Source organism: Sebastes fasciatus, chromosome 17, assembly GCF_043250625.1.
Source record: "Sebastes fasciatus isolate fSebFas1 chromosome 17, fSebFas1.pri, whole genome shotgun sequence".
In the NCBI taxonomy this organism is placed as follows: domain Eukaryota; kingdom Metazoa; phylum Chordata; class Actinopteri; order Perciformes; family Sebastidae; genus Sebastes; species Sebastes fasciatus.
In genome coordinates, this window is record NC_133811.1 from 18,662,876 (window position 1) to 18,690,507 (window position 27,632).

General features: G+C 43.0%; 2 protein-coding genes across 4 annotated transcripts in view; one reads left to right on the forward strand and one right to left on the reverse strand.

The window, feature by feature from the left end:
• The window catches only part of pag1 (phosphoprotein membrane anchor with glycosphingolipid microdomains 1), a 60,718-nt gene that overhangs the window by 28,106 nt on the left and 4,980 nt on the right, over positions 1 to 27,632 (reverse strand). For 2 of the 3 annotated variants that reach the window (XM_074613190.1, XM_074613189.1), the window contains exon 2: positions 9,332 to 9,386. The exons of the other annotated variant lie outside the window; for it this stretch is intronic. The gene's annotated coding sequence lies outside the window, so the exon portion shown is untranslated. The remainder of the gene's footprint in view (positions 1 to 9,331; positions 9,387 to 27,632) is intronic. 3 annotated transcript variants of the gene reach the window in all.
• LOC141754250 (uncharacterized) overlaps positions 1 to 27,632 on the forward strand; it is a 164,658-nt gene that overhangs the window by 4,654 nt on the left and 132,372 nt on the right. The gene's annotated exons all lie outside the window — the stretch shown is intronic.

Sequence of the window (27,632 nt, forward strand, 5' to 3'; positions counted from 1 at the left end):
AAGGAGAGAAGAGTTAGGAATGAAAAAGTGAAGGTGTGGAAGGAAGCTGAGGCAGCTTCTGACCTTTTGGTATGAGCCATTTTTCAGACATACTTCTACTAGCTGGGATTGATTAATATCACACCACAACCAGTAGGGCTGGGACGATACACCTATCTCCCGATTCGATATTATCACGATACTTGGGTGCCGTTTCCATATGTATTGCGATTTTTAAGTATTGCAATTCTACAAGTATTGCAATTTGATATTACGACTTATTACGATTTTTGCTAACTTTTTTTTAACACTAGACCATGAGAAACAGTTGAATCATCACTTTTATTTTGGAAAATATCTAAACTGATAGAGTAAAAATGTTTGATTTTCTACATGTGAGATGTCCTGAAGTCAAATATATCCTTAATTGTCAGGAATTATTTATTATATTTTTTACAGCAACCCAAAAATCAAAGAATAAAGACATTTCCCTCACAAATTAGTGGTATTTTCTTTTTACAGTTCCCTTTTTTCACACCTTATTTTGAAAACCGGACGTAGTCACACGTGTATACTTCCACTAACTAGTCTGTTGCTTTCTCTCCCGTCAGCTTTGTACTGCTGTATTGCTTTATTCATCCATGGTCAGCTCCATCGGGGTCGTTTGAATGCATTTAACATAAATGTCAGTATATGGGTGCTCTACAGTTGTAGCGTCCGCCGATTTGACCACGGAGATGAAAGTGACGGCTGGCTTGACCGCACGTTACCCCAATACAATAACGTTTCCTGCTCATGACAGAGTTAGCATGCAGCTTTAGCCGTGATGTCTAGCTCCGCTTATCCTGGCAATGTGTGAAACCCAAAGTGTTTCCATACTTTCCTGTATGTGTTTATCACTTTGGATTTAAAATGTGAGGGTGCAGGTCGTATCCACACGGACCCTCCGCCATTTTCTGCTTCGTTGTTTCGTCTCATTGTGGTTTGTTTGGTTGACGGATACAGAACGGATATGACGTCACGTTACTCAGACTATAACAATAAAAGCAGTAACGTCCTTCTACCTCCGCATAGCCTCAAATTAAGTAAATATATTGATTCTGCCATTAAAAAATCTATTTCAAAATCGTAAATCAAAATTGCGATACATAGGTGAATCGATTTTTTGTCCCACTCCCAACAACCACACACACACACTCATCCAACGGCCCTTGTCCTCCCTCTCACATGAACCACCGGTAAACTGTCCTCTGTTCCGTCTTCTTCGCTGTGATTTCTATCTCTGATCTTGTCCTTCCTCTCTTTGTCTAATCTGTCGGTCTGTTCTCCCTCCACCTTTCTCTCTTCATCCTCACGCCCTCAACCTCTTCTCTCACCTCTCCGTCCCTCTCCTAACCATGACATATTCAACATGTCTGCTAGCCCATAAAGATATGGTAAAATATGGAAGCCTGCGGGGACTCAAAGGGCATATCTACAATCAGAAACAGCAGCAGCTGGGGGTGGGCTGGACGGCTGGCGGTGACCGAGGGGGGTTTGCAGCCAAACATACAGTACATGGCAACCTCTATAAGAGCAAGGAGAAGGGGGGTGCTGCAAGATGTGGCAACCCTCACACAGCAATCATCAGATTTCTGGTTAAATCCATCCAGCACACGCCTGAGCAACTGTGGAAGATTGCAACAGGCAGATACGGCGCCGCTGCCTCCACCTTTTCCACTATTCCATTTGATTTCTCATTTCACAAGCCAAACCGTATTCCATATTTCATGGCAGTAAGTAGGGAGGGCGTTCAGCGAAGAAGAGGCACTCCAGGTCAGAGAGGAAGAATCAAAACCGGTAGCATATTTGGAGAGAATATGCACAAATTATGTTTTTGTTGCAGTTGTATGCCTTGCAGTTTACATCCATGTCTTTCCAAAATATCTTCACGTCAACATTTTATCCTATTAGACATTTGTGTGAAATGGTCATAATTAGGGTATGAATTCTTGAGTTATGGCCAAAAACGTTTTTTTTTTGTGAGATAACAACGACCTTTGACCACCAAAATCGAATCAGTTCATCCTTGAGTCTAAGTGGATGTTTGTGCCTAATTTGAAGAAATTTGCTCCAGGCGTTCCTGAGATATCGCTTTCACAAGAATTGGACGGACGTAAGGTCACAGTGACTTTGACCTTCGACCTTTGACCATCGATATCCAATCATTTGATATTTGAGTCCAAGTGGACGTTTGTGCTGTATTTGACAGATGGACGGGCGGACGGACAACCCAAAAACATAATGCCATAATGTCTATGTTTTAAAAACGTTTGAACATCAGTGTAGAAACATTAACTTGAGGTTTTTGAACTATGTTTTGGCCGGGTACAGTGACTTCCTGGAGTCCTGTCGTCACTATGAGGTCGCCGGTTGGAGACTCCAGGAAGTCACAGCACCTGGCCAAGGAATAGTCTGGCACATTTTGGCAACCTTTAAAACCACAACGTGTCATTTTTTACTCTTACTCTGTGTACGGATTATACAAGTCAGGGATATCAGGGAGCAGATCATTGTTGTGAAATAAACACCGACAGAGCGATGCAGCGCGTCTTGCATCAACCTGAAGGGATTTATTTCACAACCATGACCCGCTAGCTGTACATTATCCCGCTTATTACACGGCTACTTACTTAAGAAATCAATAATTTGACACAAAAACGGTCCTCCAGAGTCTGACATCAGAACTGCGCCCATAGCAACGGTCTGCTATAAAGAAATAACAGACTGTAGAACGCCGTGGTTGACCAATCAGAATCGAGTATTCAACAAAGCCGTGTAATAAACAAGATATAACGCGTTAACTAGTGAGCTTTAGAGGTGCTGGTAGGCTGACTTTATTACCAAGCTAGCAGTTTCCGCTTGTTTACAGTCTTTGTGCTAAAATAAGGTAAGCTAAGCTAAGCTCTTGTCATCTAACTCTCAGCAAGAAAGCAAGTTCGTTACAGTACATTCCTGCTAACAATCAAAGTAGGCTGTTTGACCCACTATTTACCACCTGTTGTTTGCCAGTGAAGACACCCAACATCTGTAGTTATGCACCGCAGATGTCTCTTTACAACCACGACTGGAGCCAAAAACTGCACAATAGCTTCCCTTTTCTTCACACCGCGTGCTATTATTCATCAGCTTCATGAACTAGAGGGCCAAATCCTGTATAATAAATATATAACACCGTATAATATTTATTTACAAAGCGGCGGCGGCTGCCACAGCCCTTCTCAAATCAGTTAATGGGGGCGGCTCAGCATGTCCCGAGGGAGCGCTGAAAACCAAATGAACCAACTGAATGTGCATCGGAGCAGCAAACTGAACGCCTGCTGGTGGCGGAAAATCTGCTGTCAGTCACACACACATGTACACAGTTATTTACACACACACACACACACACACAGGAGTTGAGACATTCAAATACAGCGAGAAACAGACACACAGTCATCAGAATAGAGATGAACCAATTAGCAGGCGACAGACAGTCAGCGTGACAGAGAGAGACGTGGAGGGAGCCCAGTGAAAGAATACATTAAAGCCCTCAGCGAGCAGGCGGCAGCAGAGAGGAAAATGAAACTGAGACACCTTCACACTCTGACACTTTCAAGGAAGCCCATGTGGCCAGAGGCAAATCCATCCTGACACAATGGGTGGATAATGTGGCGAGATGTGTGGAGGGAGCGTCGGTGACACTCACTGATATTATTCACAGAGTGACACACACAGGTGGGAAAGTGAGTGGAATACAGGCACAGAGAGAGAGGAGGTTGGGCGGATGGGCGTGTCAATAAAAAACATCCGTCTTTGACACAGGAGACAGCAGATGACCATGATCGTTCCCTAAGTTATTATTGTCGTAACCATGACAACAAAGGTCCTCTAGCCTTAACAAAGTACTTTACTCGAACCCAAACCATGATGTGTTCATAACCATAACCAAGTTCTTTCTGTCACTAAACCTAGCGCCTCCGCAATAACCGCACCATTGACAAGCCAACCGCAGGGGATGACAAGCAACCGCCACAACCGCTATGTTCACGCTTTTTCTGTTGCAATAGGAGTGCCGGGTATTTACACTATGCTACGGCAGCAGCGTGACGAGGCGCTGAGCGGCACTGTTCTGCACTGAGCGCTGCACATTTTTTTCTAGTTGCTGAGAGTTGAAAAATGTTCAACTTTGGGTAAAATGCTGCGCTCATCACTTTCATTTTTCACCCAGCCATCCAATCACAATGGAGGAGGGGCGGGACAAATACCACAAATACCAAGCGTCACATCCTACATGTAGGCTACAAGTGCTGAGCAACTATAACAATGGAGGAGAAATCAATACGCATACACAGGCGGGTCCGTCCTCCCAGTCTCCCGATGTGCTTCAGCCTTTCCTTCATCCAGAGCTACCTTGTGCCACCATATTTACTTCTGTAGATATTCCGTATCACCGCAATGCAACCAAAGCGTCTCAGCTGAAAAAAAACCTGCGCTTCATTGCTTTTCTGTGTTCTGCATTTAACAATAATCAAGTATGACATCTTTGTCATTTAAAAAGCAACAATATACCTAATAATAGCCTTATAATAAAGCTTATTTATATAGCACGAAAATCAGGAATATATAAGTAATTAAAAAAAAAGGCAATAATATGGCATATCATGCTGTTGAGCCAATCATTATCCCCACAGGGGAAATTCCTTCACAGCAACAGCCCTAACTAAACCTAACCAAACCTTAACCATATCAGTGTCAGATCAGAAAATGCTTATGTGTCAATCTGACGGGCAATAGTCGGTTCCTCCACTCATTAATTTTGTTTTTAATTTGTTTTCCTTTCACCCGCTTATATACACACCACTGTGACTAAACACACACACGTCTGAACTTTAACCCAACGCACACTCTTCCAGAGTGCCCCCTCGAAAATCAAGAGCCATTACGTTTACAGCATTCGTAAATTACCTCTCAATGCTCCTGACCGCAAACTCACATTAGGCCATTAGCAAAGCCCTGGACACTTAACACGCTCCGCACAGCACACACACTCCACGCCGCTCTGACCCCTCGAGTGCTGCTGATGGGGATTTTTTTTCCCTGTTGATATCACCCTGGGTGAAATGTGTAATGCAACACATGACATCATGTTACGGTGATAATGATTTGTCTTTATGGCTCGGTTACTTGAGAACTTCCTGACAAGTCTATCAGCGTCATATCAATTATTGTGGCTATCAGAGCAGACGGGAAGTTGCTCTGTGTAGATGGCGAAGCTTTCTAAAACAAGGAAGTCAATCAAAAGGAAAACCGGCGTCTTTAAATAGATGCTGAACAAAGTAAACCACCTCTTGAACTCTGTAACATGTCACGCTCTGCTGTTTACTATCTAACAGAAACACAGCATGCCATCATGTCTTAAAGAGGAATTAACAGTGTGAACAGAGCCAGAGGAGAGATTGCAGATTTTGTCACTAAGCTGCTTGGGCACAAAAATGACATCCGCAATCCCCTCACTTCCAACAACAAATTTGTGGTGTGGGATTTCCTAGAAATCGCCATTAGAGAGCTAGAAATTGCACAGAGTGGACACTTTTATGTACACAAACTGTTTTAAGTACTCAGGGCTGCACAGGATGATGCGTTTAGGTGCATACCGAACACATGAGCATTCCCACTTTCAACTTCAACTCAAGGTTAAAGAGTCCAGCAGGATGTGTTTATTTGTGAGGGGGTGAGCTCTGGTGTGAGGACAGTTGCCAATTGTACTCCAGTGAGAAGTCTAAAAATATTCTAAACACACACACATGTCCCAGGCAAATAAGCCGGGGAACAGAGGATAGAGAGCGGGATTCCCGTGAGGAATCAGTGGAATGTAAACAGGCCACCCACACACACACACACTCATCAGAGGCCGTGAGACGACGGCCTCATCTGGAAAAAGACGCCCCAGAGAACGGTGCAGTTTGTTGGGATTGTCCTCTCGGTTTACCCCCTCTGTCCTCGCACCGTCCTCCAAAAAGCCCCATGAGGGGTGGCGGGAATGCAGCAGCATGCTGGGAAAATCTGTCAACCTTCAGCCTTTTGTTTTGTACTAATACGTCGGGTAAAATGATGCAGCTGCACTCTACTGGAGACATTAGCGTTAAAAGCTAAACCACTAAAATTGAATAAAAAAGTCAGACAGCATTATTCTTATTATCCTTCACCTCAGTAATACAGCGCACACACACACACACACACACACACACACACACACACACACACACACACACACACACACACACACACACACACACACACACACACACACACACACACACACACACACACACACACACACATACATAAACACACGCAATACTTCATTCTAATCCCATGCACGGCTCGGATAACTGACAACAGCCCTTCTCCTGTTAATAAAACTCTCGGCGGTACACACAGAGCAATTTGTGTGTGTGCTAAGACCCATCACTCAGTGGCAGTTCACATACTCAAGATGCACTGCAGCTGCTTTTAGGCAACTATAGTCACTTGTAGCAGAGCTGAACTTTGGGGTAGTGTGGTGGACAGTGTGGCATGAGTTTTCTAGGGCTGTCCCAAATATAATTTTTTGGGGATTCGAAGCTTCAGTGAGAAATACTCGGAGCTTCGCAGAGCAGCGCAGCTCGGCAGGCTGACATGTTCTTCTGTCTGTCTGTCTCCATCTCCCCTGTTTCAGTGCAGTTCATTATTATTACATTATTATATATAAAAAAATATATATTTTTTTTTTAAATGAAGCATTCAAATAGTGATTAGGAGGTTGAATACCATGGCAATGGTCAAAGCTTCACAGCTACGAAGCATTCGGGTCAGCCCTAGAATTTTCCGTGCTGCTTTTAATAATGTACACTAAGTTGCCGAACCCCCGCTGTCTTTAACACTTTCTCAGCCATATGACGCTATTGTTGTGTCATTAGGCCTACGGCCCACATAACCAGCTGCTCTAGAAATGACTTTCTGGGTCGCTGGGGGATTACTGTATGGCTGTAACGCCGCACAGTCCTGGGGGCCACAAATGGGTCAAACACTGCCTTGTTTGAGAAACAGCACAAACAATGAAACACCCAGCACAGCGGTAACCTTGAACGCTCGCTCCTTAGAGATGAGGAATCCACGAGGGGGCTCTTTGCACTTAATTAGTAGGAGCAAGTCTAGACAAGCGAAAGTAAACAACAGCTAATTTCCTGTGTTTTGACTTCTCCAGGCCTTGTCATGTGGTTAGACCTGTCGGTTATAGCTTGGCAGAGATAGCCTTCCTCCAGCGTGTGGCTATCGCAGCTATTGTTCTGTTAACAGGTCACTATTAAACAGCTGGTTGCACGCCGTGTTACTGTGGCCAAATTAGTCACAACTTCCGCAAATACAGGCCCCTAGGAGTTTGAAGTTGTCCGCCTTTGAAATGGAGGGCTCCCATTGTTTGAAGTTGGGGATTCTTTCTTGAGCAGAGAGAAATTTCAGCTTTCAAGTCCTTTTTCAGTGTGTTTTGTTTACAAAAATTGTCCATGAAGACGCTGACACTTCTGTTTTGAAAAATCTCACGGGCGAAGAAAAAAAAAATACTTCTGAGGAAACATAAGAGCCACAAAAGATCACACTATTTTTTTTGATGCAAGCAGGAAATGCAAAATGTATTTTTAACCTTCAAGTGAATTTAAAGTGGAACTACAAGTGACTCTCAGGAACCGAAAATAAAAGTAAATAAAGAAATACTTCAACTACCTATGACTAGAAGTTTAATTTAATCTTTCCTAACAAACTTTCTTGACTACTACTGCGTATAAAGTATCACTTAGCTTCAAAAGCACCTTCCCCATAGATCCCCTAACTTCATTAATTAAAAGGAGAGAAGAGAGAAAAGAGAGATATGATAAAACAACACACTTTATAAAGGCCTTATATTTCACTGTAGGGTCATGAGGGCCCGTTAAATCAGCCAGACTGCAACAGTAAAAGGAAAAAGTCAAGTCCAGCTGAAAGCCCTTTCATGTGAGGATCCGTGGAGGTAAAGAAACGGATGTTTGGAGTCAGTCCAAAAAGCTCCCGCCTCATCCTCTAAGATTTCTACAGGAAAAGAAAGCAATAGAGTGGAAGTGAAGTAGAAGAAGACGTGAATCGACTGCTGGAGCACGACAAGCTGCTGGGAGACTCAATTTAGCCGCCTGAGGGAAATCTCAACACCTTTGGGAGGCTAAAAACTCTTGTAATAGAAAGTTATTGAGATATTTGACACACGTACTGCAGTCCTAGCTGAACACAGAGGTGCTTCTTATTCACATCAGAGTCTATTTCTATGAATAATTGATCAAGGCGTCGAGCAGATGATCCATATGATGATTCCATAATGAGTTCAACAGCCTCATCCTGTGATGTGCTGAGTTGAGTAACGCGTAGTGTTTTTTTTGTAAACTTAGGAGCAACATCAAAGACAGGATGTGTGAAAAGGTGAAATATGTGACATGTGTTACAACCTGGCGTCAAACCTGCAGCACACATGGTGCCCATTAGAGCGCTGACCCATAAAGAGGGACTGCTGACGGAGCAGCCAGGATTACAGTCTTTCACTATTTGAATGCAGCTTCATGACCCTAAAATGACAGGGGGGATCGATTTGGTCTCTGTGGCATTCGCAGGTAGTTTTTCAGTGTCACTGATGAGTCCACTGACGGACAATCAGTGTCAAAGAAGACTGTCTTCATGGCATTTTATTTTGGATAGTTTTGATGGCAGAGTGACAGGAAATATTGGAATAGGGAGTTGATCATATCCCCAGCTTGTTATATAGTTACAGCTGAAAAGAGCCGAAATGATTGATCGATTGACAGAAAATTAAGTGGACATTTTTTGCTGATTAATGATGTCAGTGGGGCTGCACGGTGGTGCAGTGGTTAGCATTGTTGCCTCACAGTAAGAGGGTCGCAGGTTCGAATCCGGCTTGGGGCCCTTCTGTGTGGAGTTTACATGTTAGCGTGGGTTTTCTCCGGGTTCTCCGGCTTCCTCCCAAAGACATGCAGGTTAAGCTAATTGTTGAATGTGAGTGTCAAGTGTTTGTCTCTATGTGTCAGCCCTGTGATAGTCTGGCGACCTGTCAAGGGTGTATCTCGCCTGAAGTCAGCTGGGATCGGCTTCAGCCCCCCCGCGACCCCGAATAGGATATGCGGTTACAGATGGTCAATGAATGAATATTTCAGTCTATTTTTTAAGCTTAAATGCCAAAGATTCACTGATTCCAGCTTATCAAATGTAGATTTGTGCTGGTTTTCATTGTCTTGTATGATAGTAGAGTGATTACCTTTGTGTTTTGGACTGTTGATCGGATCCGAAACTTGAAGTTGTCCTCTTGAAATCTGGGAAAACACAATGGGCATTTTTTTATTATTATTTTTTTTACAATTAATCAACAACAATTAATCATTTGATCGAGAAAATAACTGACAGATTACCCAATAATGAAAACATACAACTAGTAACATGATGCTTGGTAGGTGACACACTAATTAATAAACCTTTCAATTAGGCCTAGGCGATATGGCTGAAATCTTCCATCCCGATATAGATAATTTCATATCTCAATAACAATATATATCACGATATAGCCTGTTTCCTGGTAAGTCAATAAATAATCAGTCTATATGAAATAACTGCATAGTAAAGCTTATTTTGTATACTCCTGTGTGTAAAAAAAATGCCGACTACTGTATGTAAGCCAGCAGCTCCTCGAATGTGAGGATTTGCTTTTCTATGCTTAAAATCATTCATTATGTATTGACTTCCATTTAACTGTCAGACCAAAATATGTTGCTTTAAGGCATCACTTTTGGCTTTGATGACTTATGGTGGAAATCTGTCATCATGTTTGACCCTACACATACACTAAATTATGAATAAAAAAAGTAGATGAATAAATAATGAAGTTAGTTGTAGCCTGTGGCGACCCTCTCCGCCCTGTCTGCCTAATATTGGGTTTGTGTGGCTGCTTTCCTCGCAGGTACTGGAGGCGGGGCGTGGCAGAAAGGGTCATCAGCAAAACTGGCAACACCTGCTGGGCTCATCAGTAAACCTGTCAACACCTGGGCCACTTTGTGTCTTTTAAAAACCCTCTTTGAGCTCAGTTGCTGGTTCTCTCTCCTACCGGACACACCCATTTGGTTTTATGGCTGACATTACTTTATCCATCCACAACAGATTGATGCTATCATGTGAGGGAGTCAGTGTGTAACCGCACATCAGTGCCAAGAGTGTGTGTGTGTGTGTGTGTGTGTGTGTGTGTTGCACAACAAACACCCGGGGATCAAGAAAAAGCTTGTTAACATCCCTCCCGACATTCGGAGGTCGGGCACCCTCTCCCCAGGTCTTGTTATCGCTCGGCGGGCCGTGTCGCACCGAAGCAGCACGTCCCAATAATAAGCCGTAAAAATGACAATGCATAACGGCGCCCTCTGAGACACTCAGGGACGCCTCGCTGGATTTAAAAACAACCTTGAAGTGGTGGCGTATAAGAGCGCATGAGAGATGACACATTCACACACAAAAAAAAAACACAGACATATTATTCATTAATTATCCCTGATGACTGGCTGGCTTTGTACATCACTTGGGTGTGTGCGTCTGGCTTTCTGACAGGTTGATGCAACAACTCACATTCTGCAGCCATGCTGATGGTAAAGAGCAGAATGGACGGCTGTGAAAGTTAGAAGTCACTGTGTCAATATTTACTGAAGCGTTAAAATAATCCTATAATCGTTCTATGGTAATCGTACAGTAACAGTAACAGTAACAGTAACAGTAACAGTAACAGTAAGAGTAACAGTTAAGTACAGTGTGTGCATTTACAGGAAGTCACAGGTAGACTGTGACTAAAGCAGTGCCAGCTGCTGTGAAGCAACAGTAGCGAGTCACTGGCAGGAAGTGAGCGATGAACGTACAGTACACAGAGTCTCACTCACTCCTTAACACACACACACAATGTAGAGGGAAAGTTGTGTGTACGGGTCCTCCTGCTCATTCGCTGTAATTCTCCCATAATCCTTTACTCTGCGAAATGACACAGCTGCCAGACATATCCTCTTTGTTGGCGCCTCAAACCTCCACTCCTTTCCTTTCCTCTCTCTCACACACACACACACACACACACACACACACACACCCCCACACACACACACACACAACCACAACATATCTTAAAACAACATCCATCCCAGTGGCGCATCATGATTATTTATATACAATAGTGATAATAAATGACAATCTATTAAAAGGATTCAATCGACCGCAGCGCACAAACACGCCCATTCATCACCACGACGACTCGATAATTGGAAACAAACAAACTCCATTCATTATGTACGAGCTACTAATTGTGACAGAATAAAAATCACTGTGTTTGTTTGGAGCAGAGGAGGACGATGAGACAGCGCGCTTGCTTCCTGTTGGCGAGGACAGAAACACACCCAGACAAATATTCACAAACACACAAACTTTGCTTCCTAATCCCCGGATCGTTTGGTATTAGACTCGTTTGTATAAACCTCGTGCCTCCTAGAAAGCCAAATTACTTTTCTAAAAAACATTTGTACCTATATATTCATAAAGGTAAAATAAATACAGCATGAAGGGGAGGATGCTGAGGGGAAAAAAGAGTAGGAAATCAGGATACAGAGTGCCCACATGCCTAGCTGGCACTTTGGTGATGCCAGTCTGTCCATCCATCCCCTAGCAACCCTGTAACCCGGGGCGACAGGGCCTCCTTGACGATGCACAGACTGAACAGAACTCAGTGGTTCTCTGTTTGCTTGTTGCCAAGAGGCTGATAAAGCAGACCTTTCAGATGTACAGACAGGCACACACTTACATGAAAACACAATACGATGACCTAGACAAACATATTCATAAAGTACATGCCATCATAGCTGCCATGAAATTTAATCTATTTGATTTGTGTACATAGACATGATGCTCAGCTTGACTTTCAACAACGTATTTTTTTGTGTGTTTTCCTTCGAATGTCCAGCAACACGTGACGCATCTTTGACGCATGAGTCTTTTCAAAATAAAACTACTTGGTTAGGTTTAGGAAAAGATTGCGGTTTGGGTTTAAATAACGATTTTAAGTACAGAAGTTACATGACAAATATATCAACTTTAACTTCTGGTTTCACACGGGACACAAACTCCATGACGCATGTGTCAATTTCCGCTCCAGTCTTTTCAAAATAAAGCTACTTAGTCAGTGTTAGGAGTAGATCGACTTGGTTAGGTTTAGGCAACAAAAGTGGTTAGTCAAATTTAGGAAAAGATCGTGGTTTGGGTTTAAATAACACCAGAAGTGCCATAACTTTGACTTCTGGTTTCACACGGGACACGAACACCGGTCTCCTCTGCGAAAGTCTGGTGTTTTTTGACCCATCCTCCACCTCGATCTCCTTCCTACGTGGCATTTCCCGCTCTTTATACTTTCCAGTTAACAATTACGTGGATTACACACAAATTGATTTCGTGCTGACCATCACGAAACATTTTTTGTCTATGTACAACGAATCAATACATTCAATTTCGTGACTATTTCACAAACTGCTGTGCAACTTGGGCGTAACTGCACACAATCATAAATGGAAAGAATGACAGACAATGTCAAGCACAAGGCTGTATGCATGTGTATTCATACACAGACAAACACTCTTTCCTCTGTGCTATTATCCAAGCGATTGAGTTACTGAGACAGTCAATATGCAACCTCCTCGCATTGAGAAAAGAGAAATCGATGCTGTTACCCTATCCATGCAATTCATCAGCAGCTAACAATTCAGAAAGACTGCTGAGGGCCAAAAGAAGTGCATGAAGTGCAACAAAGTAGAGACATTGACAATCAAATCAACACCCCAACATCCGTGGAGAGCTCCACACACTAAAGGAGAAGCAGATTGTGTGTTTCAGACGCTGACTTGGATTCAACAGCACCGTGATGTGCATCCCTGAAAATCCTTGTTGACTGAATCCGTGCATGCTTGACTGACGACGTCAAGTTTGTGAAGCGCAAGCGGGCTATAGAGTAGATGAGTGGGCTATATGCTAACTTCCAACCATCAGCGGCGGATGTAAGATGACAGCGCAGGTTCAAAAAAGCGCCGACGTCAGAGCAAATAGGATGTGAAGTTTCTGGAGCAGTGGCGGTATTTTGTTGGGAGAGCACCACGGGGGCTTTAGGTTGCAATCTCTGCTGATGGAATACAGAAAAGCACATCTGCACACATTAACTAGCAGCTATTGTGTTGCTCATTTCAATATCTAACAGCAGAAAATGACACATTCTCCAGAGCATCGCTGCAGTGGTAAAACAGCTGGGCGGGAGTGTCGTCTGTCTGTCTGCAGAGTTTGTGTTGCTATTATAGTATTAAGTCAGCAAGTATTGTGTTTGTAACAGGCAACGCAGAGTCATTAGCGGTGTTGCTTTCAGCGTACAGCATGCTTAATGAGAGGGCACGGCCACGCTGTCGGAGTGATTAGTTACTGTGAGGGCTGAGGGCCAACAATGATTTCCGTGTGTACGTGCACAAGGATTTTACATGTGTATATTTGGAGGGAAAGACGGGAAGGTCTATTAGTGTGTGTAAAACTGAGTCAGACAAGCAGAGACACAAAAAACTGATTTATTTTTAATCATCGCATCTCAAGAAACCCCCGTTTACATCGTATAAAAAGCAACATTAACTGGAAGTCAAAGTCAATGAGAGCTAAAGACTAACAGAGCCAGAGTATCTGTATTCAGAAGCCAAACCCTACCAGCTTTGTTTTTTTATGAGGCATTGTGTGGCGGAGAGAAGCCTAAAAATAACCTTCATAACATGGTTGAAAAGAAGCTAATCCCCCAGCCTCATTTGTTACTCTGACTCAGGCTTTTAATTTACCGCTTTATGACCGGGTGTGCGTTTATTGTCACAAGTCAGTGTATGTATGTGTGTGTGCATCACTACAAGGAAAGGCAAAGGTGCTTGTGTGTGAAGGGAGAGGAGCAAACTGACAAATAATCTACAGTGAGAGCTGCTGTGGAATTCCCCCAGCCTGCGTCTCTCCTGCTTCAGCAGCACTGCAGACTGTTTTTATCAAACACTGCACAGGAAGACTGGTTCTATTTATCGCGAGATAGAAAAACAGGCTTCATCAGACTGTTGTATTATTGCTCCTGACAACTTGAGAGAGAACAATTCTCTGAACATTTATATTCAAATCAGAGCGAGAACGCAGCAGCAAAGCACACACGGATAAAGAAAAACAATTTGAATACATCATATCAATGGTGCCTTCAAATGAAACTCGTGTTTACAACATGGGAAGTGGTGTACTAGATATGCGTGGCATTCAAGTGGTTTAGTTGTGCTAGTTTTTGACGCTGCTAAGCAACAGCAAATATTAATGTTACTGTCGGCGTCTAGAAGCCACAGAGGCTAACAATTTAGCAAGATAGCAAGTGGGTAACATCATGCAGTAAATGCAAAGGCATAATGACAGAGGGAAAAGATGAGGCCGTTGGGAATATCAACATTTTCCTCAGACACATTACCAAGAAAAACAATATACGACTAAAATTAAAATATATTAACTTATTATGCACCGAAAAATTAACTTCCATGGCCTCCGCCATTTCTGACAACGTCAACAAACACGTCACAAGTTGTGAACTCTGAGCTTTCAGAAACTCTCCACTTACGGGGTTGTGAATACGACATGAGGGGGGCGTTCATATGGACTCTTCTCGTGAACACGGTAAACACAACCCCATTTGAAGGCACCAAAAGTCACACTCAGAAAGCATGGTAAATGAGATGGGGTCCGTGTTTCAAGACGGGTCGGGTGGGTTGCCGACATTGCCGCAGTACGCCCCGGTCGACAGTCACACGGGGAGAGAGGGCACAGCGAGCACTAGGTGGCGAGGTCCAGGCAAGGGGTGCTGTAAAGCAGCACCGTCATGCCGCACAATAATCGTTTTATCTTGTTTTCATAATCGTTGGAAGCCAAAATTCTAATTGAACATCGATTAATTGCACAGCCCTACTGCTGATGTTTAGCAGGTGCAATGTTGACCATGTTCGCCATCTTAGTTTAGCAGGTTCGCATACTAACATTTGCTGATTAGATCTAAACACAAAGTACAGCTGATGGGAATTCGTTTTTGCAGGCATTTGGTCATAAACCAAAGTATTGGACAAATAAAAATGTTGACCTGATGATGAAGAGGAAAGGTCAGGGGATCACTAAAGTTTTTACAATTCATCCTCAGGTGGATATGAGTGTTGGTGCCAAATTTGAGGGCAATTTATCCTATCGTTTTCAAGACATTTCACTAAAACGAGGCAATTAGTTTGGAAAATCTTACATCTGAGTGCTAAGAATATTATGTCTGTTATGTCTCGCGAATCGGCATCAAGTAGGTCTGATTACAACTTGGAATTCCTGCTGTCACTTCCTAGTCTCAGTCTGAGAGTTGCCATTGGCTTGTTTCCCTCCTCCTCTCCGTTTCTTTCCCTATCCTCCGCTCCATCCTTGCATTCCTCTGTCTGGATCCATTTCTGAATGAGTCACAATCCAAACCTCCACCTAAAGTAGAGCCTTTAATAAAGTTCAACTGTTATCCCCTCACATTCTCCACGGATGGCTTCATGTTTGAGTTTCTGCTTCACGTCTCCCGCCTCTACGTACAGAGAATGTTTGCAGTTGATTATAAAAGAAAGTGTCCCGGAGAGTTAAAGCCCTGCATTACAAATCAGTCATCCATCCCATGCGTCATCCTAAACTGCCAACTTGAATGAATACACTAACTGGGAAGCACTTTTCTTCACTTCACTACACAGGTTTCCCCTTTTTTTCTCATCTCCTTTGTCTTTCCTCTCCTATTTTCCACTTCCCTCTTCTCTTTGTGTCTCCTTTGCTATTCTTTTCATCTTCACCCCTCCCTTCTAATCCTCCATTTTCTTAACTATTCTCTCCTCCCATCATTTCCTCTCCTCGGTCCCTCAGTATTCGTAGAAAGCTCAGGGGCCTGGCTCCGGTTCAAAACCTTTTTTATGTCGCAGCTTGCTGCAGCTCAGCAGAGCACCCTGCTGTGGTGGGTCTCTTCGTTTTTCAAGCTCACATCTCTTTCTTTTAAAAAGGTCCTTCCCTCTCTCCCTCTCTCCCTCTCCCTTTCTCCCTCTTTCTCTCTCTGGCACTGGGATCACTTCCTTTACCAAAAGCTGGAAGGTAAACCACTTTCATCTTTTTCTTCCTCTTGTCAAAACTCCCATTCCTGCTGTCTGAAGAAAAGGTGCAGCTTCCGCAACGCAACTCAGGCGTTTAAGCTTTGTAGGCATTTTTTCAAACGTGCTAATCCCCGGGCCAAGTGTGCGTACTCTTCACAACCTCACTGAGCTGTGTAAAAAAGGGAAAGATTATACAAGTCAAAGATAAACATTTGACAAAGCTGAGTGTAGATGCAGCAGTCAGGGGTCAACTGTAGCGCATGACGTATGTTTTGTCCAATCAAAAGTCCAAAACCTTAACCTGTTCAGGTTACTCTCATAGAAAATAAAGAAAAGCAGCCAATCCTCTCATTTCAGAGGCTGGAACCAGGAGACTTTTGAAGTGTTTTTACTTTAAAAAATGACTTAAATGATTAATCGATTATCGAAATGATTGCTGATTAATCGATTGCTGTATTTAAGGCTGGGTATTGCTAGAACATTTTCTATACTAGTGCCGATACATGAGCTTCAGATCCGATAACAAAATTATATTTTTTTGCATTTTTGAGGAATATAATTTGCTTCTCTTTATTCCTTTAAAAAAAAAAAAAAGAGGCCAACGTTCTCAAATGTCAAATGCTGTCGAAACACAAGCCGACCAGCTGACTTTGCTTATGGAACCTCTTTCTAATAAGCTGTCCTTTGTAAAAGATTTATCAGTTCTAACTAATGGCTTTACTGATAAATTATTTACTAAAGCTTTATTGATCGTTATAAGCAATTAATAGGAGCGACCTTTGGGTTGCCAGGCTGTGAAATATCCCTTTTGAAGTGAGCGACTGAAACATAATGACCGCTTACCTTCTGAAAAAAAGGCTGCAGAGCATCTTTACCTTTATTAACAACTTATTAAAGGGATAGTTCTGGTATTTTGAAGTGGTGTTATATGAGGTATTTATCCATAGTTAGTGTATTACCTTCAGTAGATGACGGTCGGCACGCCCCCAGTTTGGAGAAAAAGACAGGATTACTAGCAAGGACGCAAAGCAATGTACTGCTGTGGACTGGGACAGCAGCAAAGCATATTTTAGCCACCTAAAAAAACAATATCAGTTTAAGTATATGCTATATTTGGAATATTTTCACCACTTTACCTTGCTGTCAGACAGCCCCTTCCGACAGGGAACTGAAGCCGTTGTATCCATCTATGCTCTCGCCAGAGCCACCAGACTCTATTGAAAAATCCTGTAATTTTACCTCACAGAACACAGGGGTTGCTGGTCTACCGCTGCCTCGATCGGTTAGTTTGTTTGTGCAATTGTGTGACTTTGGTGAATCCAAACTAACCAAAGTCACACAATAACACAAACAAACTAACCAATCAAAGCAGTGGTAGACCAGCAACTCCAGTGTTCTGCGAGGTATAATTACTGGGTTTTTTTCAATGGAGTCTGGTTGCGTTGGCGAGAGCATAGATAACGGCTTCATTTCCCAGTCCGACAGTATATCTGTCTCACAGCAAGATAAACTGGCCAAAATACATTGACTATGGATAAGTACCTCATACAACCCCACTTCAAAACACCCAAACTATTCCTTTAAGCATTTATTAATGGATTTCCAACATTTACAACTGCATTATTACCAGATAGAAAGGAAAACCTCAGGCCAAAGGGATTTTTCACAACCCCAAATTAGTTTTTTAATGGTTTATAACTTGACCCATAAAGCATTAGTAAATAATCTATTCATCATTAATAAAAGCTTTGAGTTACAACATATGAGCCGTTTGTAAGGAGTGTGAAAAAGACGAATCTGAGCAATCATTCAAGGCCACATTTTGTTGCAGCAGACACATTTCAGTTGGTACAAAAACAGGATTGAGGTTTGATACACAGCTCTAACTGTCCAAATAAACCAAAATGATACGTTAAATAGTTCTTTCAATAAATAAAACTGTACTTTGCCCTATTTCCTTGATGGGCAGCATGGAGGGAAACTGTAAAGCACAGTAAACGTGCCCATCCCTTTAACTGTTCATGAGGGAATCTAAGAAAAACATCAGGGACCAACTGTCCAGGAACTGAAAGGCCCCTAACTAACCTCAACAATCAACTCTTTGTTCTTCCACTTGGCTCAAACATCTTTTCCCCAAATCTATTTACTCGCTCATTCACAACTCTCTCTGTCTAATTCTCCGTCTGTCACTCTCTCTGCGTATCTCTCTCTCGCTCTTTTTCCCTTCCTTCCTTTTACGTATCGACATTGTCTGCTCCTGGATAGTGAAGCATATTTACCAGCAGCCAGCGGAGGCAAACAACCGGCCTATTCACAGAGCTCAGCAGTGACAGAGACGGAGAAAGGAAGGAGGAGGAGGACGGAGCGGGGGACAAAACAGAAGGAGACGGAGAGTAAATTCTCTGCATGACTTGGAGATATCAGAAAGCAATCCCCTCATTTCAGAGAACACACAATATGTGTAAACAGCCCTAATGGCCATAATTACATCCTTCTTAATCTTTCTTATTCTCATGTTGCAAATGGATGCATCCTCTCATCTTCCCACACACACACTTTACGCTCTCTGGTGACATAGTGCCCTATAGTCCATTAACAAATCCCTGTCCCTGCAGTAAACAGTCATTTGCAATCAGGCTAAAGGCTGCTCTCTGGAGAAAAATGGATAAAACTAGACGCTCATTTCCTCTGTACCAGCGAGATAATGGCTTCAAACAGTCTGAGCGAAGACACAAATCTAAACTGATCACTTCCTTTATTGCTAATGTTAATGTGTTGCCAAAGAGATGACTGAAAACACAAACAAAATTAGGAAGTTAGTTATCTTTCATTGTTCCATAGTCGTTGGCATATTTGCTGGTTCCTCATTGAAGGAAAGTTCAACAAAATGCCAAATCATTATGTGTCATTATTAGCCTCAGAGAATCCCTGACCTACTGTGTCCTCTGTTATCAACCCAAAAAGAGATATTTTATTCAAGAACCATCTGTGATAGCTTGTTATGACCTTTGGCGTACACACAAACAAACAATTGGAGGTCTCCGGCCCGGCAGCTTCCACATTCTGGTCATATGTAGGTCTTTAATGTTATACCACTTTCACACCAATGACCAGGGTTGGACCAGGGTTAACCTACCCTGGTCCAACCCTCCTTTTGTCAATTCAAACCAAGCCAGTCAACCCGGATTGAACCCTGGTCAGGACAATTCAGATACGACCTGGGTCACACCGGGGAGCAATGCATAACAGTTAGCTCAGGTGTTAGAAATGGGCGGGGGGGTTACACCTCTGGAGGATTATAGAGAGAGGAGACGATAGTGGCATCATCAGTTTGAGCAAAAACATAAAATGTCACAGAATGATGCATGTTTTTGGGATACAGTATAAATAGCGAAAAAGCTAGGTTTTGATTTTTTTAGCTTTCGCACTGCGAATAAAGGCATCAACCAATCAACAGTTTGAGTTGCGCCTATACAGTATTAATTGGTGCCTTCAAATGCGGTTGTGTTAAGCGTGTTCACAACAAGAGTCCATATGAACGCCCCCCTCTTGTGGTATTCACAACCTCGTAGGTGGAAAGTTTCTGAAAGCTCAGAGTTCACGAGTTGTGACGTGTTTGTTGACGTTGTCAGAAATGGGGGAGGCCATGGAAGTTAATTTTTCGTTTAAGTGATTATATTGTAATTTTGTCGTATATTGTAATTCTTTGTAATTGTATAATAGGTCTAAGGAAAATGTTGATATTCCCAACAGCCGCATCTTTTTCCTCTGTCATTATGCCTTTGCTTTTCCTGCATTATGTTACCCACTTGCTATCTTGCTAAATTGTTAGCCTCTGTGGCTTCTAGACGCCGACAGTGACATTAATATTGCCGTTGCTTAGCAGCGACGTTCTCACGACTATTCCTTTCAACCTTGACAAAGGCAGCGCAGACCAGATCCACTCCTTCTGTTCTTACCTTTCACAATAAAAGCCCTAGACATACAGTATAATATTCACAGGAGTGTATTTGGCATTTTTGTATCATTTATTCGTCACGCCCCCGGTGTTTCAAGGCCTTTACACTCAATGTAATATAACGGAAAGTAATACGCAATCTCATGCAATCATGTATTCAGGCCTATAACAGAGTTAGTTTGATTCTGGCTCCTTGGCTTTTACTGTGCATCCCACCTTCTACTCCACCCTCGCTTCACTAAACTCTAATCAACCGGAAGACCAAACCACCCTTAAAAACCAACGTTTGACCCTGGAGAGCTTTATCTTTCACTTCATTCCCCACATGTCTGTTCCTCGCCTTCTCTCACCGCCATTACTAAACTCATGAGTGCAAAAACCTTGGGGAAAACAGCTTGTAATGGCTAACTGTGTACTTTCTGCCTTGTTGTACTATTGCATTTTACCAGAGTGCGTACATAGCAGAGCACGTACCCACACCTTGTTTGTCTTACAGCTTATATTAATACGCCGGTGCCCGTAAAGATAACGGGGGCATTTCCTATTATGAGGCTGCTTGGGAAAAGGGAAGAGGGAGGTACGCTTTAATTGTAAGCAGGACAGACTGTCTTTGTGTGTGTTTGTGTGTGTGTGTGTGTGTGTGTGTGTATGTGCCCAACTGCCTCTGCTCAAGATCAATGCCAGTAGCAGGGATGCAGGAGAAAGTGAGAAAGAGAGAAGCTGGTAAGAGGGTGGGTAAAGGAGTGATGGGTGATAAATATAGAAAGAGGAATGGAGAGTAGACAAATAGATGGGAGATATAAATATGTCAGACATGGTGACAGACGGTTAGAGAAGAGGAGGATAGCGCGCTTGGTGGGATCTCTTGTTGGGTCTCTAAACTATAGAGTACAGTCTAAGACCTGCTCTATATATAAAGCGTCTCGAGATAACTGCTGTTGTGATTTGACACTATATAAAAATAAATTTAATGGAATTGAATTGAATGTAAGGCAAGATGAAGAGGAGTAATGGTACATGTCCACAGCCTCGGTCCTTTCCACGCGTCCCATTCATTGTCTATTTAAGCAGCCATGCAATGCATTATGGTAGCGTGGCGGCGCGATTCGAGACGGACCGTTACATCGCCCGCTCCTCATTTGCATAAAGTTGAGGTCTAGTCTACTTTATGCAAATCACAGGCATCCGACGCGACTCGCCCCCTCTGGAAGCTTCTGAGAAACTTTTAAACTAAGCGTTGTCGGGCGATGGCTTATTTCTCGCATAAAATGTTTTCAGAATCACATTTCGGGGAACTACTTACATAATAGAAGAGAAGAATGTTTCCTAATGAGCCTCCATGTTGGTTCTGGTTTGAAAGCTGAGAGCAGCAGCCCACGAGGGAAAGCCTTCGTCCAATCAGGTGCCTAGTGTCGAGTGGCAGCCCATCAAGCGCACAACCCTGGGAAGCAAGGCGATCCCTCGCGATAAAAAAACGCTCCTGTGGACATGCACGATGACAGGTGGAGAAAGAAGAAAGGAGAAAAATAAATAAAGAATATGGGATAAACCGAGGGGAAAGGGCCAAAGAGACAAAGAAAGTGGGGGAGAAAAGGGGGAAATGGCCGAAACAGATAGAGAGGGAAGTTGAAAGATGGTGTCAGCCAGCCTGAGGCCCTCAGTGATGGATGGAAGCCAACGGACGGCCGTCCCATCCTTCATGTGCACAGCGACAGAGCAAACAACAACCCTGTAGGGCACAAAACCTCCCCACACCTTCACCTGATACATATATGTGCCTATAGTCGCCGTTATGTCAAATTCACACGTAAACATGAAACATACACACTTCACTTCACTGCATGCATGTTAGACAAATGCTCAATACACACACACATACACACACACAGACGTCAGAAAGCCAACCAACAATCATCTCTTTGTCTTTTCATCGTGTCCCCAATGACCCTCATTCAGCTCCAGTTATAAACTGTCCATGAACAGATCTCTCAAAACACATGATGTCAAAACACCTGACCCCATAAACACATGATGCCTCATTAACATTGACAGAACACTGCTTCACTGTATTGGGCATTTCTTTCTCACATGAGAATAACAAAAATGTAGCTACAAGAAGGAATTATTTCTTGCTCGCAGTTTTCACAATATTGTTGTTGTTGGCAAAGATGCCTGCAGAGAAAAATACAGACAGAGAGGCAGGCAAGGACAAAGGCTCGCTTATATATGCAGAAAGAGACACAGGTGAGTCTAACAGAAAGGTAAACGGAAAAAAGAAAAACACAAAGAAACAGATATTTTTCTCAAAAATTCACAACAAAAGAAGGCTGCACAGAATACAAATAAGGCTCAGTGCGTGCATAAGTCTGCATGCAGACATCACGCTATGTTTGTCCTTAATTTGCATGCATGTGTGTGTGTGTATGTGTGTGCGTGTTTATATGTGTGTGTGCACCCTCCCTGCAGTGCTTTAGCCCAGCAGAGTGTGAGATGAGGATCCTCCCCTTGGGTGACATTATAGCATCCCATCCCTGCAGTGTGTGTGACTGTGTGTGTGTAGGTTTGCTGCATCAGCAGCACTTTACACCAAGGAGAAGGGACAGTCTCTACACACACCCTGTCCACTCACCCACGTCCACTGTCCATCACCTCACCTCACCCCTCCACGTGCTCTGCATGCTGGTGATCATTTGGCCGTTTCACAGCTCCGTTCGTACAGGACACACGCACGGCACATTTCAGACACTTAAAGGTGTTTTATCAGAAATAAAACCACACTTCCCGTAATGCGTCTGTTGCAGAGAGGATGTTGTTATTTGCCACCTCCCAGTCCTGGCGTCACTCCATTGGACTTGAAGAGCAAAGGGCAACAATAACAGCAGATAGCTGCCCATGATAGCAGTTAGTAGGTAGTCCAACACCAGAGTCTAACATGGACCTGAATCAGTAGGATTGGAATAAAGATTTGTTCGCTTTCTTGCGAAGATGATAATAACAATACCACTCAGGCCAGTTAGCCTAGCTAAGCATATATAGACTGGAAACGTTGGGTAAACACAGCTAGCCTGGCTCTTAGCATACTTTAGTGCGCTTTCACAAACCATAGACCATTTGGGTAGTCCGAATCAGAGTGAGATCGATACTTTTGGTTCGTTTTCTTTTTAGTCTGGTTCAGTTTCACAGTGCACTAATTAAAGTGGACCAAATTAAAAAAATATTTTGCTGAAGGGCGTGTACGAAGGAGCGAATTTGTCTTTTTCGTCTCGAGAGCTGCCACTTCTATGCAGTGAATCGCAGACTTTGAAATTATCGCTGTTGAAGTTTTTCTCCCTTTGACCCGGCGCTGATCTACTGTGCACACAAATCCCTTCTCCTCCAGTTTATCTGATAAACTGGAAACATCACTATTTTTGTGGACTTTATTTAGCATATTCTGTGTGTTCTCTTCGGCCCAGATGTCGAGCAAACATCAGACTTCTACAGAAGTCCAGGACAGTCCTCTCCCACTCATGTTAACCCGTCCTTTACCTGTGTCCAACTCAACCAATGCCCGCACAGGCAGCCTGCGTTTTGGTTCACTTGGAAAACGGTCCGAGACCACCTCTCACAAGCAGTCTCAGACCGTTTGTTTTGGGCGATCTTAGGGATGCTGGTAGGATTTTGTTAACTTTGGACAGAGCCACGCTAGCTGTTTCCCCCCATCCAGTCCTTACGCTAAGCTACCTGTCTCCTGGCTGTAGCTTCATATTTAACGTACAGACATGAGAGTAGCATCAATCGTCTCATGTATCTCTCAGCAACTCTGAGCAAGAAGCAAATATAACTATTCATTTAAGCATGGAAGTTCATTCTTGACCTTGGAAATAGTAGTTTGACAGAACAATTCCAACTCAAGAGTTACTCACTTGCTTTTTATGTCAAGATCCATCTTCATGACAACTGAACAAACTCTGAATAGAGCTTTAATCGTCTCCTACAGCAGAAGGCAAAGACAGTGCAGCTACCAGAATGCAAGTCATTTCATGTCCCCTCTCCCTCTCTCTCTCTCTCTCTCTCCGTCTCTCTCTCTCTCTCTCTCCCTCTCTCTTTCTCTCTCTCTCTCGATGTAGATTCTCACATCAGGGGGTGAATACATAACAACTATTGTTACCCACAATTCCTGGGAAGAGAGACTCTTATTTCCCATTAGAGCTTCCCTGAGGCAATCTCAGTTAATCGCATCCGCAGTGTTTACTCGCCTTGAACACGCCACACTCTCCCTAAACCCCCTCTCTCTCTTTCTCTCTCTCCGCCACAAAGCAGCAGCACAGAGGTGAGGTCTGTTTCTGTGCTGTAGCAGAGATAGTACACGACACAAACTGCAGAATAGTTGAACACAAGCTGAAAAACCCTGTTATCCTTGAGAAAATTGCTAAGGGCCACCTTGAGTTGATGACAGTGTGTGTGTATGTATGTAGGCTACTGTATGTATGAAAGAGGTAAACAATCGTGTAAAATGTGTGTGAGTGGAAACTGATGTAGACAAGTGTGGTTTGTGTCCAAGTTGTGTGTCCATATCATAGATTGTATGTAAAGATGGACGACGTGTCTCCACTTCCTCCCACTGTAAAAGTGAAGCCAAAATATCCCGGATACGGGAGCTGCTATCTTGAGATTTTGATGTCATTTGGAGCCAGAATCTGCGCAGTAGTGATCGGGCGGCTGTAGCCGCGGTATCGAGGTCCCGCCCTCACACCCGCCCGAGCCAATCGCTAGCCAAGCACGGCTGCAGCTTGTTTGCGTGAGACAAATGAACACTTGAACATACATCAACGTGATAAGAGCTACCTAAAATAACAGAAACCATCTTTGGGAAAAATGTATTTGATGTGAACTTTGATTTTTTAATTTGGTCCATGTCCCAATCCGCTAACGTGGAGGGGGCGGGCTTTATGAGCTGTACTGCAGCCAGCCACCAGGGGGCGATCAAGATGTTTTGGCTTCACTTTTGGGGAGCTGTCATGTCGTCCAACTTTATATACAGTCTGTGGTCCATATACTGTAGTGGGGGTTCATTAATGTGTGTGAATAACCTGTGGGTGCTTCATGTTTGTTGTGAGTGAGTGTTTTGTCTACTAGTAAGTGTGTGTGTGTCTGTGTGTTCTTCCAGGCAGGATCAGGCAGGATTTCAAAAACTGTACGTCAAGACAAACAAGTCTGCCGTTGACAATGTGTGACGTGTTGCTTGCAAACACACACACAACCACACACACACACACACACGTGTGATTTGGCATTCCTGAGCTTGGTATGCTTACATAACGAGGTCACCTTTTTCTTGTCTCGAAGGTGTTGCCTCTCGCTACTAGAAGTGAAACACGTATAAATAAACAGACGCTCACACACACATACAAGGCTGAAAAATGAAGAGTTTTTTTAAGCCATATCACTTTTTTACACAGACAAAGAAGTAATCAAAGTAATATATGGACCTGACAAACGCTCCTAATACTGGAATAAAATGTATTTAATAACCTCAGAGTGATGAAGCTGTAAAAAGCGTCTCTCTACTCCTACTGGATGATTAATCTTTAACATTTTGCAGAAGAAGAGATTCATCACGGTTCAACAATTTGATCCATCACTGATTAACTGAGTGTAATATTTAACATTTTAGCTAAGCGGAACATTAGGTAGTTCCCCTGCTTTAAATAAGCATTTCCTCATCCTACCGAGGTGTCATTCATCTTTCTCACGCTGGTTTCACTGTGAGAATTTTTGCATTCTTGAGCCGAACGCAGCTCTAAACCTGTTGAAGAGTGCGCCCTTTGAAGATTGTGTACTTGTGTCCTTTCAGAAGTGGAGACACTCTGGGTGCTCTAATAACTACCACAAATGGGATTTCAAAAAGCATAACAAATGCCCTTTGCGCTGTGAGAACATATGAGAAATCAATCCAGCGAGGGTCGAGGAGACCGAGAGGAGCACCAGTGATAACCATCCTGATGCACTGGAGATCAATATCCCCCTTTTTATTATCAGAATAGCCGTCTCATGTTTTATTCTCTTCATCTGTCGTATTTCTTCATCTAATAGCACTTCGCTCGCTGACTGAACTCTCTAATCTTTACAAGCGGATGAGACGAGACATTTTCAGCAACCGATACTAATTTGGCTGGAGTGAATAAGCGCACAGTTAATGACCATTTCTCCACAAGCAGCTAATAAAATGACAGATCTCATATAGAAAAATTGCAGATTAAAGACGGTGGATAAATGAGCATCACTCCATGCAGTCTAACACTAAATGAAGTGACAGGGCCGAATCTAAAAGATGCCAAATCACGCTAATGATGATCAAACCCTCAAATTTGGGCTGCACGATTTTGAGAAAATATGTAATTGCGCTTATTTTGACTGATATTGCAGTTGCGATATGATTTGCGATATTATGGTGTGATTTTTGCAGGGATCTGTACCAAACAAATATGTTTTTCTTATTCTTATTTCTTAATATTTGATTTAAAATGGTGTTTTAACACACATTTCTCCTTTAAAAATTATTAATACAGTTGGCCATGTTGCGATTTCGATAACATTTTGATTAATTGTGCAGCTCTACCATAAATCATACAGAAATATCCACCACAGACTCGTCACATTGCAGCTTGGCAGAGCCTTAAATGAAAAGAAATTTGAATACACAATATTGGGTTCATGCAGAATGGAGACTTTAGCCCATGAAGCTGCATCCAATGTTAGTACATGCAAAGTTCATATTAACCACACAGAAACACACACTTGACAGCAGTTAACACGTATCAGCCCACAGAGGCATCACCCATGTGAAAGGCTCTTTAAGCATTTCCTCTTTCTTAACCAAATATGCGCGGTGAAAAACCCCACACCCGCTAATAGTTAAACATAACTTTAAGCTGAGTATGTGAAAACAAAGCAGACTTGTCCATGAAAGACTTTATAAATGAATATGTAATATGCAGCTACTTCAGTGATGTTTTGGTGGATACTCAGACCGCAGCGAACACCATTAAAACAGAAATTCAATTCTGTAAAAAACAGATCCCGGTGAGCACAGCGGGAGCTCCATCCGAAAGGGGAAATAATTACGGTCAGCTCCTCCGTTCCAGATCAATGAGAGAAAAAAATGCTCTTTCCGACAACAGCACATACTAGTGTTTTTTTCCATTTTCATGACAGAATCGTGCTCAATCTGAAGCTTAGCCTGACATTTAACAAGCACTCTTTGGTAGTCCCAGAAGCAACACACACTTCCTCCAGACTCCATCCTCTGCTTAATTCCCCGAGGTGTGTGTCTCAGATGGACAGGGAGTGTCAAACGGGGCGTGCAGGGTAATTGCAAAACCTGGGGTGCGGCGCCAAACGCTCCGCTGTTTGCCTACCAA